Genomic DNA, 14,124 nt, shown 5'->3' on the forward strand with positions numbered 1-14,124 from the left:
AAATCGTGAGAAATGACTTGTTTAAAGTCTGCATTGAAGATGAGATTCAAATATAGACTTTCTGGCCCTGGTCTAGTGCTCTTTCCTCTACATTGATCTCTAAATGTCTGTTTTTCGCCCAACATTCTAGGGCTTAATATGTCACTAACCCTATGACTTTCCAGCTAGCTCCTTCTCTAGTTCTTTTTCTTCTGGGTTCACACTCATCTCTCCCTTTAAACGGTTCACTGCCTTCTTTCTTTTCTTTTTTAATGGTAATGCAGAATTTTATTTGTTCTGTCCGTAAATAACTATATTCAATAACATCTATAATATTAATGGCACTTAATCTAAGAGAAATTCAACTTACTTTTTCCTATATTTCAGTGTTGGGTATTAAGAAGAGATAGTCAAAACAATTTTGGTCAAAATTATGGTGTCAAAAATTTATAATAGGCGCTCGGGGTTGGTCTACATACAATTTCTTTTTTGGCATAAAATTCTTGGGCTGCAAGAAAGAACATTCGGTTTTACTTCTCTAGTAGGACTATCTCTCAGTGCTGGGAAGGCCTCTTCTTGGTATTTCTTCTGCTGTTGGTTTTTAGCATAGTTAGCTGTGACTGTATGAACTGAGTTAAATGGAGATGACAACTCGTGTTTGTTCCAAATGGGAGGACATATCGATTACTATCCTACTGAGGAGGTAGGCAGGCAAGGCCCCTGCCCAATATTGTTGAGGCCAATAGGTAAAGCCCAAGGAGTTTAGCCAAGATTCAAGAAGAAAGCTAAATTGGGAGCTTAGGAAAAGAGAAAGCCATAAGTCACTCTTTCTGGTAATGATGAGGGTGAATTTTCCACCATTTTCCATGTGGCTTTAGAAATCTTGGTCCTTGAAGTGCTCGCTCAGGCCCCTCCCGACAACTTGGCTGCCTCAGCACGCTGCTTTTTTAGTGCTCGCCTGCGTAAACGCAGCTCTGGGACAAACTTCTGTAATGCTCTTGGGTTGAAAATGTAATTCTCTAAGTTGCATGTAAATGGGAGAGTCTGGGAGGAGGTATTGATCTTCTATAAGATGTAGGAGATCAGGAGAGTATTGAGTTCTCCCTGAGGCTCTGGACCAGTTCCTGTACTGTCCACTGTCTGTCCTTCAACTTGACACCCAGTGCCACGCTCCAGGGCTTTTACCTGGTCCTACTTCCCGATTACCTTCTCTCCACCCTCCACCCCACCCTATTCAAAGACTGGAAGTTTTTGTTATGTTTAGTTTTTTTGTAACCTCTACCCCCAACGTGGGGCTAGAACTTATGATCTTGAGATCAAGAGTCATATGCTCTACTGACTGAACCATGAGGTGCCCCAAGGACTGGAGCTTTTAAAAGTGCTTGTGATTGAGGAATGCCTGGATGGCTCAGTCAGGGGAGCATGCAACTCTTGATCTAAGGGTTGTGAGTTCAAGCCTCCCATAAGGTATGATGATTACTTAAAAAAAAAAAAAATCTTAAAAAAAAGTGTATGTGATTGAGCACTTGGGCATTTGAATTTATTCTTCTCATCCCACTCTCGTGACTGGTTCTGCTTCCTTTTCTCAAACCCTGAATTCAAATTCTAAAAAAAAATGCTGTGGATTCCTGGATATGTGCACTGTCTGGAGTTGGGAGATAAGAGTAACTGAGCTCGCAAGCAGGTGAAAGAGTAGAAAATAGATCGTGAGTCAAGCTGTCCGGCGAGGCTCTTCTGCTACCTTGCTGTGTGGTTTTGGGCAAAGCCTTTAACGTCTATCTCTGTCCCTTCATGTCCTATTTATCAGGTGAGGATAATATTGCCCAACTTATTGACCTTTACGATACGTTAAACATAAAGTAGGGGAGCAGATTTAAACTGCCTCTTAATTTAAAAGACTATTAGAAAAGAAAGAAAATTGCACCTAAATAGCATCACTTTGAGGATTTCCCCAAAATCATATATATATATATGTGTATATATGTATATATATACACATATATATATACAATTTAAAAAAAATTACCCTTCTCCACCAGTGTCGTCTGAGGTATATTGGTAAGCAGCTAAAGGCTAAATTTCATCTCCTTTAATACCCTGTCATCGGGGAGAGGAGGCTGATGAGCGGTGCTATACTGGGTCAGGAGAAATAGAGGTCCTGCATAATCCAGAAAGGTCTGAACAATCTTGTGTTGATTGTGAAGAAGAACCAAGGGAAAAACAGTGGGATCAGACTCTGGGCTCACCCTTCTCATCCTAGCAAACCTTCCCCATCTAGCTGTTGTTAGGGTTGAGCTCAGATTGGGTTTGATTTATAATTAGGGTCCAGGAGAGGATTAGGGTTAGGTTTGGGGTTTCAGTTAGGTTTAGATTCTGAGTTTGGATATATGTTTAGTTCAGAGTTAGGGGTGGGAAATTAGGTTTTAAGTTATATTTAAAGTTAGGGTCAGGGGCACCTGGTTGGCTCAGTCAATAGATAGCATGTGACTCTAGATCTCAGGGTTGTAAGTTCGAGCCCCATTTTGGGTGTAGAGATTGCCTATAGAAAATAAAAATTGGGGTGCCTGGGTGGCTCAGTTGGTTGAGTATCTGACTTTGGCTAGGGTCATGATCTGTGCTGACAGCTCAGAGCCTGGATCCTGCTTCAGATTCTGTGTCTCCCTCTCTCTCTCGGCCTCTACCCTACTCATGCTCTGTCTCTTTCTCTCTCTCTCTCAAAAATAAATAACATTTTTTAAAAATTAAAAAACTTTAAAAAATAAATCAAGGATCAGTATTCATTTACTTTAGGATTGGGATTAGGTTAAGGTTTCTCAGTCCAGGCACTACAGACATTGGAAGCTGGATAATCTCATCATGGGGCCACCCTGTCATTTTTAGGATGTTTAGCAGCAACCCTGGCTTCTACCCATTAGATTCTTATAGTATCTGCTCCCTTGTAGGAACAAAAAATGTTTCCAGACATCATCAAATTCTTCCTTGGGCGTGGGGGTCAGGGTGACGGTGGTGGGAGTCTCCGTTGGTTGAGAACCACTGAGTTAATATCAGGGTTTGGGTTAATGTGATGATTATGGTCTGGAATTAGGTTATTTAAGACTTTGAGTTGGGTTTGTGTTTAGATTAGGGTTAGTTTACAGTTAGGGTTGGGAAATTGTTTGGATTTAGGGTCAGGAGTAAGGTTAAGGCTCAGGCTCAGGTTCAGGTTCAGGTTCAGGTGAGGGTTAGGATTTGTACGTTGGTTACGTTTAGGTTAGCACCTTGCTACAAATGTATTGCAGAAATATTATATAATGAATTTTGTGTCTTTGGCACTGTTGGGAAGTAGCTGTGTTTCTAGGGTTGTAGAATACAAGGATATGCCCCACACTGGGCAGCTCCCGTAGAACCCTGCCGAGTCTGTGGAGAGTGACTTCATAAGAGCCTTCGTGTCTCAGGAAGGTGATTATTTGGGGGTGTTCCTCATCTCTATGTGTGACAGAAAGATAAAGAGAGGCGGAAACAGCCCGTGTGTACACATGCACAAGAATACATACCCTGTGCTGCATGCCTATTTACATTCTGTTGCTTATGTCATTTGCATAGTGCAGGCACAAAGACCTTCATGCCTAAGGTTAGGAAGCCAATATAGGTGGTGGGGCTCTCCTTCTGCCCATTGTCACAGGTTCGAGGAAGCCAACCTGAAGGCAAGGGTTCCCAAGAACAGCACAGCAGGTGACTCAAGGACCTGAGCCATGGTAAGATCTTGCAGCTGGAAGTCAGGACCCCGATTATTTACCCCTTTGTTGTTCTACTGTGTGCAAGATCACAGGCAAGTTCATCATCCTGCCTTAGTTTACCCATGTGTCAAATAACCAGAATGGGACTTACCTGAAACCCTCCATCCATCCCCAAATCAACTGGGGGTGAAGTTCATTTCAACAAGCTCTTGAAGTGTTCGGGAAGGAAGATGCTGTGTCGGCCCACGGTAATCTAATTATTCTGTTTCTGGAAGTAAGGGGTGTATAGAGCCTCTAGCTCAGCACCCACCCGGTGGCTGGAGCCTGCCAAGGCCTCCATCTGCCCACGTCAGAGCGTACAGGAGGGATGGTGGTGTCAGAGGCAGACGCAACAGAGAGGAAACGATGCTTCACCGGCTTGTCAACATGTCATTAGGGGTGTTCCTGTGGGAACCAAGAGCAGAGGCAGGAGGCAGGAGACGTGGGAGGGAGGTGGGAGGGAGGGAGAGAAATGGAAGAGATGAAGGGGTCCATGCCAGTACCGCATTCATCCCTGTCATGAGGAGAGCTCTATCAAACCAAGGCCAGGCCTATAAATCAGGCCATAATTAGTTGCAAAGAGAAGGCTTTAACATCCTCATCAAATTGATTAATACATCTTGCAGCTCAGGACAGGCTGGCCGTGCCTTGGAAAAACTGCACGCTGGCCCTGCTGGGTGGGAATGGAAGGGGAGAAAGGACAGTTCTAGCTGTGACAGCGTGGAGCCAGCAGAGTTCTGTGTCTCAGTTTACTTACTTGAAGGAGGCTCTGACAGGTTGCAGGAGGTGTGGGGGTGGGGGGCGGCCTTCTCAGTCCAGCGGGTCATCATGGGCCTGGAGCCTGGAGAATTAAATGAATGTGCTGGCTTCATCAGGAATTAGCCTTGACGCCTCTGGCACGTTATTTGTTTATTTCCCTAGGCCTCAGTTCCACCATCTGTAAAAGGGACATTTTAGGCCGGAGGAACTTTGATTACGGTTCAGACACTGTAAATATCTAGGAGCTCAAGGGATAAGGACGTTTGGGGGTAATGGCCAGTAAAGACCTAATCACAGGATCAATTTCTAGGATATCCAAAGAGGGGGGGGCGCGGTCAGGAATTTGGAATAAGCGTAAGGAATTTGGTCTGCCTTAGGCTTGAGATTACCAAGTACTGCTTGTGTGTCTTTCCTGAGGCCTAAGCAAGTAACAAGTATCCTTTATTTTTTAAAGTGGCACAAAAAGAAAAGGTATGGATCCATTTGGATTCACATCCTGGCTCAACCACTTATTTGCTGTGTGTTTTGGGAAGGTTACCCAGCCTCTCAGCTTTCTCCTCTGCAAGAGAAGGTTAACAAGATGACAATGTCTACCTTGCTGGGTCATTATGAGGAGTAGGGAAGATCCATATATGTCATGTGCTCAGTTCAGAGCCTGGCACATAGTAGGTGGTCAGCAAGTAGTAATTAGTATTATTATTGTTCAGATGACTCTTGATATCTTAAAAATGGCATCTAAATCACATGGAGACTGAAAAAAGTCAAGTCTCCTTAGAAACTAAAGCACTGGGACGCCTGGATGGCTTAGTCGGTTACGACTTTCGCTCAGGTCATGATCTCATGGTTCATGAGTTCAAGCCCCACGTAGGGCTCTGTGCTGACAACTGGGAGCCTGGAGCCTGCTTCAGGTTCTGTGTCCCCCTCTGTCTCTGCCCCTCCCCAACTCGTGCTCTGTGTCTCTCTCTCAAAAAAAAAAAAAAAAGTAAATCCCTGATTCCTACACAGGATGTCCAACTGGTCATTCTCCTGGTATGTAAAATGAATAGGGAGTATTTTGTTGTACAAAAGGCAAGGACTTGTGGTTAAAGACTTGGGTTCTGATCTTGCTTTCGCAGTTTATGGATTATGTGACCTCATGGAAGATCCTTCACCTTTCTGAGCCTTGCTTTCCTGAATCAGGTATTCAATCAGATAATGTGTATAAATGATCCTTGTAAGATGTAAATCATATTCAAATATATTTAAATATAAAGCATTTTATGAGCAACATTCCAGGTATCAGTCACTTCTGTCTGCTGCTGACTGCCCCAAATCCCCCGTTAGGAAGAACAAATGAAATACATTTCTTCTCAAGCCCCTGGGACGTGTTCCATTGCAAAAGGACCTTGTGGTCTTTATGCCTTTTTTTTTTATTTTAATTTTTTTTTGAGAGAGAGACAGGCAGAGTGTGCGTGAAGGAGGGGCAGAGAGAGAGGGAGACACAGAATTTGAAGCAGGCTCCAGGCTCTGAGTTGTCACCACAGAGCCCAACCCGGGGCTTGAACTCATGGAGTGTGAGATCACGACCTGAGCTGAAGACGGACGCTCAACGGATGGAGCCACCCAGTTGCCCCTTTATGTCTTCTACAAATGGCATTTTCCTATGTCCTGTTTTAATAAAAACTCTCTGACCTAAATGCTTATAATAAACCAAGATCCTCTATTTGGTGGTGTGTGGGACACATCCAGGTTTATGTGATGACACTATCCAAAAATCCATTCTTTCCTTCTGTAATAATTGAAATGTTGCACCTATGGCTGCTCATATGTATCTATTTCCCAGCCTCCCTTGCAGTTAGGATGGCTATCTAACTAAGTTCTTGGTAATGGAATGAAAGCAAGAGGGATGTGGGCCAATTACGAGCTGGGTCCTTAAGAAATGGGTGTGCCTCTTCTACACTTTTAATCCTTCCTAAAGCCCAGAACACGAGTGTGCCCTCCATCCAGCTTGGACGAGGCACACAAAGGCCACCATGGTGGGGGGTGGGAGTGGAAAAGCAAGGCAGAAGGAACCTGGGTCCCCGAAAGACAACATGGAGGAGAATCCTCTGCCAACCTGGAGCTCAGGCTGTTCTTTGAGAAAAAACATAAACTTCTATCTTGTTGAGATATTGCATTTGGGGATCTTTATCATAAAAGTTTAATCTCTCATCTTGAGGAATTACTTCTTTGCCCTGCATGTCTCTCAGGGGTCCATCCCACTGTGTTTAGGCTATAGCGCCAAACATGGAAGACACTCTCCATCTCAAAAGACCCAGTAGAAGATTCCACCACTTCTGCTCTGTTTGAAGGTTGGGTCTGCATCTCATTCAGAGTCATCTTCTGATAATAATTTTATTAAGAAACTCTCCAACCATTTCTACTCAAACCAACCCCCTAAAAAATAATCCACTCCATTTTCTTTTCTTTTCTTTTTTTAATGTTTATTATTTTTGAGAGAGAGAGAGAGAGTATGAGTGAGGGAGGGGCAGAGAGAGAGGAAGACACAGAATCTGAAGCAGGCTCCAGGTTCTGAGCTGTCAGCACAGAGCCTGATGCAGAGCTCAAACCCACGAACCATGAGATCATGACCTGAGCTGAAGGCGGATGCTTGACTGACTAAGTCACCCAGGCACCCCAATCAGCTCCATTTTCTTATACTCTTTCTGCAAGAACAAATTCTACTCTATTCCTGGAAAGCAGTTGCAATTCGAAGACCAATGGGAGGAAAGATGAAGCAGAAAATAAGACAGCTGTAGATTGAGGATGCCTGGAGGGATCCACAGGAATCTGAACTCTGACCCCAGCTCACGTGAAGGGAGGGCTCAGGGACCACAGAGCTGGAGAAATAAACCAGAGGTGCCCAAATGACTCGTCATGAGCCTCCAGTAGAGGAAGTGGGCTTTTCAAAATCTATGAACTGCTTTCTTATGCTTCTAGTCCCCGAGAAAACTTGACCCTCACTGGCTGACCCATTGGCTTCCCACCAGTTTGTCATCATCAGTCAAGATTTTTTTCAAAGCCTATGACATTTAGAAAGCCTCCCTCCTGACACCCACCCCTCCCCTTTTGGAATGTGGTCCTGGGCAGACTCAGAATTGCTCTTTAACATGTTTAACTGAGCAGATGGCTTGGAATGTGAGGACTGAATACCTCCTTTCAAAAGCCAAGAGGTATGGGAGTCCAGCAGACATGGGATCATGGGGAAGAGGAGACAACGGAGGAAGGACATGGTGCCAAACAGCCACAGGTGGGACCCAGAGCGGGGAGGAGGGGCAGCCTCACTTTGTCACACCACTGGCCCGAATCGCAGGGCAGGGCCGGAAGGGAAGTGCCAGTTGCGAAAGCTCCCACCTCATCTCACAGCTCACCAAATATTACGGCCTCGCACATAAAAACCAGCGTGCTAAGCTGCCAGGAGTGTTAAACTCAAGGAGCTGTGACCAGAAGCAGGCGGGCTCTGGGGACAGGAGTGGGGAGGTGGCTCCAACAGGCCGGGGGCTCCTGTTAGGCCTCGCCAGCTCTTGGGCAGCAACTGAGACCAAACAGGAAACGTAGCCCTCGTCCTGGAACCCACCTCTGCCTCCTGCCTCGCCACGGTGAGAGCATTTAGGGCAGTCCTGAGCCTCCTTTGCAGGACCTGGGCCGCTTCTAAGCAGAAAATAAATGCTTTCAAGCCACATAAATCAACGAAAATTAGCAGGCGTCAAGGTAGAAATCCATCCTCCACTACTTGGATGTTTGAGCCACCATTATTCTCTGTGATTTCGTGCCATAGGATTAGAGTGATCCGATCTTGTTTTGTTTTTTTTTCTTTTGTTCCCCTTCTCCCCTTTCCAGATAAAGTCTTCTCTTATGAGGCGGGTTCCCACTGTCCACTAGTTCCTCTGGCTCGAAGCAGGTGTGTGCACCTGTCGGCTCAGCACCTTGATGGATCTCTGTCCTGCCTTGGTTCACCTCCTCCCCGCCTGCCTCTTAGTGGACAATCCGCCCCAGGCCAGGGATGAGCTGTGGGCAGCAGCCCACATTCTGAAGAATGTTGCAGAAGAGGAGATGAGTGGCTGCTGACCCAAGTGAAATGCGGCACCATCCTAGAGGCGGGGGAGGGGGGCTGCAGCAATCAGAACTCCTCACTCTGACCTCTGAACTTGGGAGAAGATTGATAATGGCAGGAAGGTTTCCCGGCCCTGAGCCCCCTGTCAGACCAGCAGTTGATGGAAGTGTGAGCTGGGAACCGGAGCGCTTGCGTGCGGGGTTTCGCCTCAGAGAATGGGGACTCAGGGGCGCCTGGGTGGCTCAGTCATTTAAGGGTCCGAGTCTGGATTTCGGCTCAGGTCATGATTTCAGTTTATGAGTTCGAGCCCCCGGCACTGGGCTGTGCTCTGGCAGCGTGGAGCAAGCTTGGGATTCTCTCTCTCCTTCGCTCTCTGCCCCTTCCCTACTCATGTGTGTGTGCTCTGTCTATCTTTCTCCCCATATGAATAAAATAAATTCTAAACAATTTTTTAGAAGTGGGACTCAGGGGGACAATGTGGTGTGGGAAGTGAAGGTGGAATTTGGAATCAGAGAGACACAGATGCAAATCCCATCTCTATCACTTACCACCTAGATAAGCTGACCCTTATCCAGATAACTTGACCCTGTGCAAGTTTCTTAAGCTCATGGAGCCATACCTTTAAAATGAAAATAATGAGGGGCACCTGGGTGGCTCATTCGGGTGAACATCTGACTTCAGCTCAAGTCATGATCTCATCACTCTTGAGTTTGAGTCCCACGTCGGGCTCGGTACTGACAGCTCAAAGCCTGGAGCCTACTTTAGATTCTGTGACTCCTTCTCTCTGCCCCTCCCCTGCTCACGCTGTATCTGTCTCTCTCTCTCTCAAAAATAAATAAATATTTTAAAAATAAAATGCAAATAATGATGTGAATCTCACAGAACTGTGGTGAGGACTATATGAAATAATCAAATTAATGTCAAGTTCCTAGTACGTGGTGCTTGGAATGTAGCATTTGCTCATAACATCATCCTTTCCTGCCTCTCCACTCTTCTTGCCTCAGGCTGCACAGCAAGCTAGGGAAGAAATCAGAGCCCCAGCCTGTGCCTACTAACTCCTCATCTAGTACCTGGATCCATCCAGCTCAGGAATCTATCCACTACGGGTTCTCGGTCTAGACACTAAGGCACAGACAGCAGTCCTCTGGTAGACAGACTAGAACATGCCCTTTCTTTCTTTCTTTCTTTCTTTCTTCTTTCTTTCTTTCTTCCTTTCTTTCTTTCTTTCTTTCTTTCTTTCTTTCTTTCTTTCTTTCTTTCTCTTAACGTTTATTTATTTTTGAGAGACAGAAATAGAGCATGAGCAGGGGAGGAGCAGAGAGAGAGGGAGACACAGAATCCGAAGCAGGCTCCAGGCTCTGAGCTGTTGGCACAGAGCCTGACACGGGGCTCGAACTCATGAACCGTGAGATCATGACTTGAGCTAAAGCTGGACACTTAACCAACTGGGCCACCCAGGCGCCCCTAGAATATGTCCATTCTGAGGAAGGAAGGATCGCACCTAGCATGGTGCTCTGGAATATTCACTGGCAGCTTCAAGCCCTGAATACAAGCCACCTACATACAAGTTGTGACCCTGGGCAATTCCTTGAACCTCAATTTCCCCAATGTAAAGTGCCTGTGATTGCAATCCTTGCCACAGGGGTGGCTCTGAAGTTCAAAGGAAATAGTGGATGGGAAAGCCCTGTGCAAATAACTCAATGTATAATGGGGTGATGATCATTTTATTAACTGGATTTCTCTTAGGAAGGGAAGTCTGCTTGGAAGACCACTTTGATAGGTGCCTATCATATGGCAGATGTTACCAAAATATTAGAGAAGGGAGAGCATTGCTCTGCGTGAGACAAAGAAGAAGAGAGAAAAGAGGAGGTAAGGAGACTTCAACAGGATAGAGAGAGGCCAGGCGTACTGAATGCCACACTGATTAGTTGGGCTGAGGGGCGTTTGAGGAAAAGTGGTGCTCACTGTGCTCCTTAAAGCTCTTGGTGTCATGTCATAGCTCCTCCTCCGTGCCCCTGCAAAATTTTTGGGTCTCTCCATGAAGCGCACCGGTTTTGGAGCACTGATCACATACCTGTAGTGATTTATACACATTCTTTCATTTATCCCTCTATAACCTTCCACGGCTGAAGAACTGAGGCTCGGAAACCTTGGACAGCTTGCTCAAGGTCACAGAAATGGTAGCTGCTAGAGCAGGCATTCCAACGGGTGTCTAGCTCCAGCTACGGGGTCCTGTTGCCCCTCTGGACCTCAGTTTTCTGAGGTTCAAAAGGCCACTTAACCTCCCTAAGCCCAGTTTCTCTAGCTTTAAGAAGAAATGTCTTGGGGGGTCTGGGCGGCTCAGTCAGTTAAGCGTCCAGCTTCGGCTCAGGTCATGATCTCACAATTTGTGGGTTCGCAATTTGTGCTGTCCGCATCGGGCTCTGTGCTGACAGCTAGCTCAGAGCCTGGAGCCTGCTTCAGATCCTGTGTCTCCCTCTCTCTCTGACCCTGTATCATGCTTGTGGTGTCTCTCTCTGTATCTCAAAAATAAATAAATAAAACATTTTAAAAAATTAAAAATTAAAAAAAGAAGAAGAAGAAGAAAAAAAGAAATGTCTCTCTTGCTTCTCTCCTTAGGCACGCATACACTTGATAGATGAGAGAGGTAATAGATGTAAAGTACTTTGATAGCTTTTAAACAAACAACCCCGTTGTGAAAGTAAGTTATTAATACCACATCTCACATGCTAAAAGGTCCGCTTAATCCATCGTGCCCTAAGGAGCCAAAGAGGATATTTCCTCTCTCTGTTTAGTTTATCCTTTCCAGCCAAGTGTGTTGCTGGTTCCTTTCTCTCATCAGAAACCAGGCATACGGGTCTCCCCTAATGCTACCCAAGTCCAAATAGCGTGATCATCTCCAAGGATTCCCTTCCCCCTACTTATCTCTCCAGCCCCCTCCAGGGCATTTAACAGATAGCTCTCTGGGAAAAAATAAAGTCCTAGTTTTGATTTGTAGCATTTGCCAATTGGTGTAAACTCCCAGCATGCCTGATTTCACACTACCATATGACGAGTGCAGTATTGGGAAGACATGGACAGTATTACATACCCTTAAATAGTATTTCCACCATATAAGGACAGCAGATAACAATAACCCCAGAAGAGGTGTCTCGGGGGGCTCTGTCAGTCCATCCAGCTTCGGTTCAGGTCATGATCTCAGCCCCGCATCTGTGGTCAGTGCAGAGCCCACTTCAGATCCTCTGTCCCCCTCGCCCTCTGCCCCTCCCCCGCTCGCTCCCTCTCAAAAATAAACTTAAAAGAATAACCCCAAAAGGTTATAGTAAAATCCAGTGAAGGGGTGCCTGGCTGGCTCAGTCATAGAGCATGTGACTCTTGATCTCGCGGTTGTAAGTGTGAGCCCCATGTTAGATGTAGAGATTACTTAAAAATAAAATCTTGGAGGGGCACCTGGGTGGCTGAGTCAGTTGTGCATTTGACTTTGGCTCAGTTCATGATCTCACAGTTTGTGGGTTGGAGCCCCACATCTGGCTCTGTGCTGACAGCTCAGGGCCTGGAGCCTGCTTCGGATTCTGTATCTCCCTCTCTCTCTGACCCTCCCCTGCTCATGCTGTCTCTCTCTGTCTCTCAAAAATAAGTCAAAACCATTAAAAAAATAAAAATAAATAAAATAAAATCTTGGAGTGCCCGGGTGACTTAGTTGAGCATCTGATTCCAGCTCCAGTCATGATCTCATGGATTCGTGAGTTGGAGCCCCACATCGGGCTCGCTGCTGTTAGCACAGAGACCGCTTCCTAACATCTGTCTCCTTCTCTGCCCCTGCCCTGCTCACACTGTCTCTCTCTCTAAAATAAATAAACATTTTAAAAAAAACCTTAAAATAATCTAGTGAAATAAAGGCAAAGGGATGTGTTATTATTTTTTCATTTTTAAATGTAACTTATTTAACTGTAATTTTATATGGTTTTTTTGAAGTAACTATTTGACAGAATTCTTGGAAATTTAAAAATCAATGCTCACAAGCCAGCATAAGGCAGCTCCAGACCACACCTGTGTGACCCTCACATGCACACAAAGACAGTCTGTGGCACAGAAACTGAGGCGTGTTGGAGGGAATGCCAACTGAGCCCGTGCTATGCTTTTCTATTTCAGAAACAATAATCTCACAAGAAATGGATTGAGAATGGCCATTTCCATCTCAAAGATTCTTTCTTCTTTTTCTTTGAATGTTTATTTTTGAGAGAAAGAGACAGAGAGGGATCAGGGGAGGGGCAGAGAGAGAGAGAGAGAGAGAGAGAGAGAGAGAGAGAGAGGGAGAAACAGATTCTGAAGCAGGCTCCAGGATCTGAGCCATCGGCACAGAGCCAGATGCGGGGATCAAACCCACAAACCTCGAGAGCATGACCTGAGCCAGAGGCAGACGCTTAACTGACTGAGCCACCCAAGCGCCCCCAATCTCAAAGATTCTTAAATTGGAAGTACTCATCTAGTCCTTTTCTCTAATTGTGAGCAAGATCCAGGATCCTTTTCTCCAGGATCCAGGTTTGATCAGGGTCCTGGAGGACCCTGGTACCCTGGAGAGGAGTTTAACAAAGGCATATTTACAAAGCAATGGGCAGGGTTCAGAGAGATCCACAAGGGATCGTGAAGTTAGCCAGAGCGAGCAATGATTGGCACTCTAGGCCCAAAGGAGTAAAGAAGGAGCATTTCCCCAAATCTGGAGAGAGTGTAGCAGAGGGGGTCCCACAGGGACCATGGGCTTTAGTTAAGGAACACTGGCATTGCCAATCGGAAGCCTGGCTGGCGGGGACCTGGAGGAACAAAGACCCTGACCTCACGCTCTCTCCACCTTTAGTTGCTTCCGGTGACTTGCTGCATCATGCAAATGCATCATCTTGTTCTCCTTTAAAAACTTCAGGTAAAGTCACTGTTTCTTGACCACTGACTGAACCCAACCAGAAGTTAGGAGACAAGGGAGCCTGTTGGAGTAATTCATAAAGATCACTTCCCAGCACCCAGAGCAGGGGAGGAGAAGGATCGAGAGTGTATATGGAAGGCCAGAGAGATCACCCAGCACAGGTCCTCAGTGGCTCATTTCAAGAAGCCATTCCCGTAGCGGCATCTTAGGCTAAAGCTTCTGAAACTTTAATAGACACACTAACCGTCTAGGGATTATAACTCAATTTCTGACTCAGTAGGCCTGGGTTGAATCCTAAGATGCTGCTGGCCTGTGGACTACCCTTTGGGTGAGAGGGTCTTAGGCCATACCCACCCTACCGCAAGCTCTAGTGGACTTGTCCAGCCATGAGAAAAGGAGAGCTGTAAAACTCCCTTAACCCTTCCCTTCCCATTTCCCACCTTCCCTCCCTCCTTTCCTTCTCCCAAAATACCCTTCTGGTGCAACCCAACTATCTACAACAACCTAGAATTTTATTTTCTCTCCTCCTCCTGTTCCAAGGCCTCGCTAGACAGAGGTGGGTTTGGAGATCCCCAGAACCTGAAGGCAGATCTCTCCACTGGAGGAAATCGTAGGGAATACTCCTAAATCCTGTAATCTCC

The 14,124-nt window shown here is 45.9% G+C and overlaps 1 pseudogene; it reads right to left on the bottom strand.

The window, feature by feature from the left end:
* Window positions 1-410: 410 nt before the first annotated feature.
* On the bottom strand, window positions 411-9,498 carry LOC115281602 (annotated as a pseudogene).
* Window positions 9,499-14,124: the final 4,626 nt, after the last annotated feature.

The sequence above is a fragment of the Suricata suricatta genome, chromosome 17, assembly GCF_006229205.1.
Source record: "Suricata suricatta isolate VVHF042 chromosome 17, meerkat_22Aug2017_6uvM2_HiC, whole genome shotgun sequence".
NCBI lineage: Eukaryota > Metazoa > Chordata > Mammalia > Carnivora > Herpestidae > Suricata > Suricata suricatta.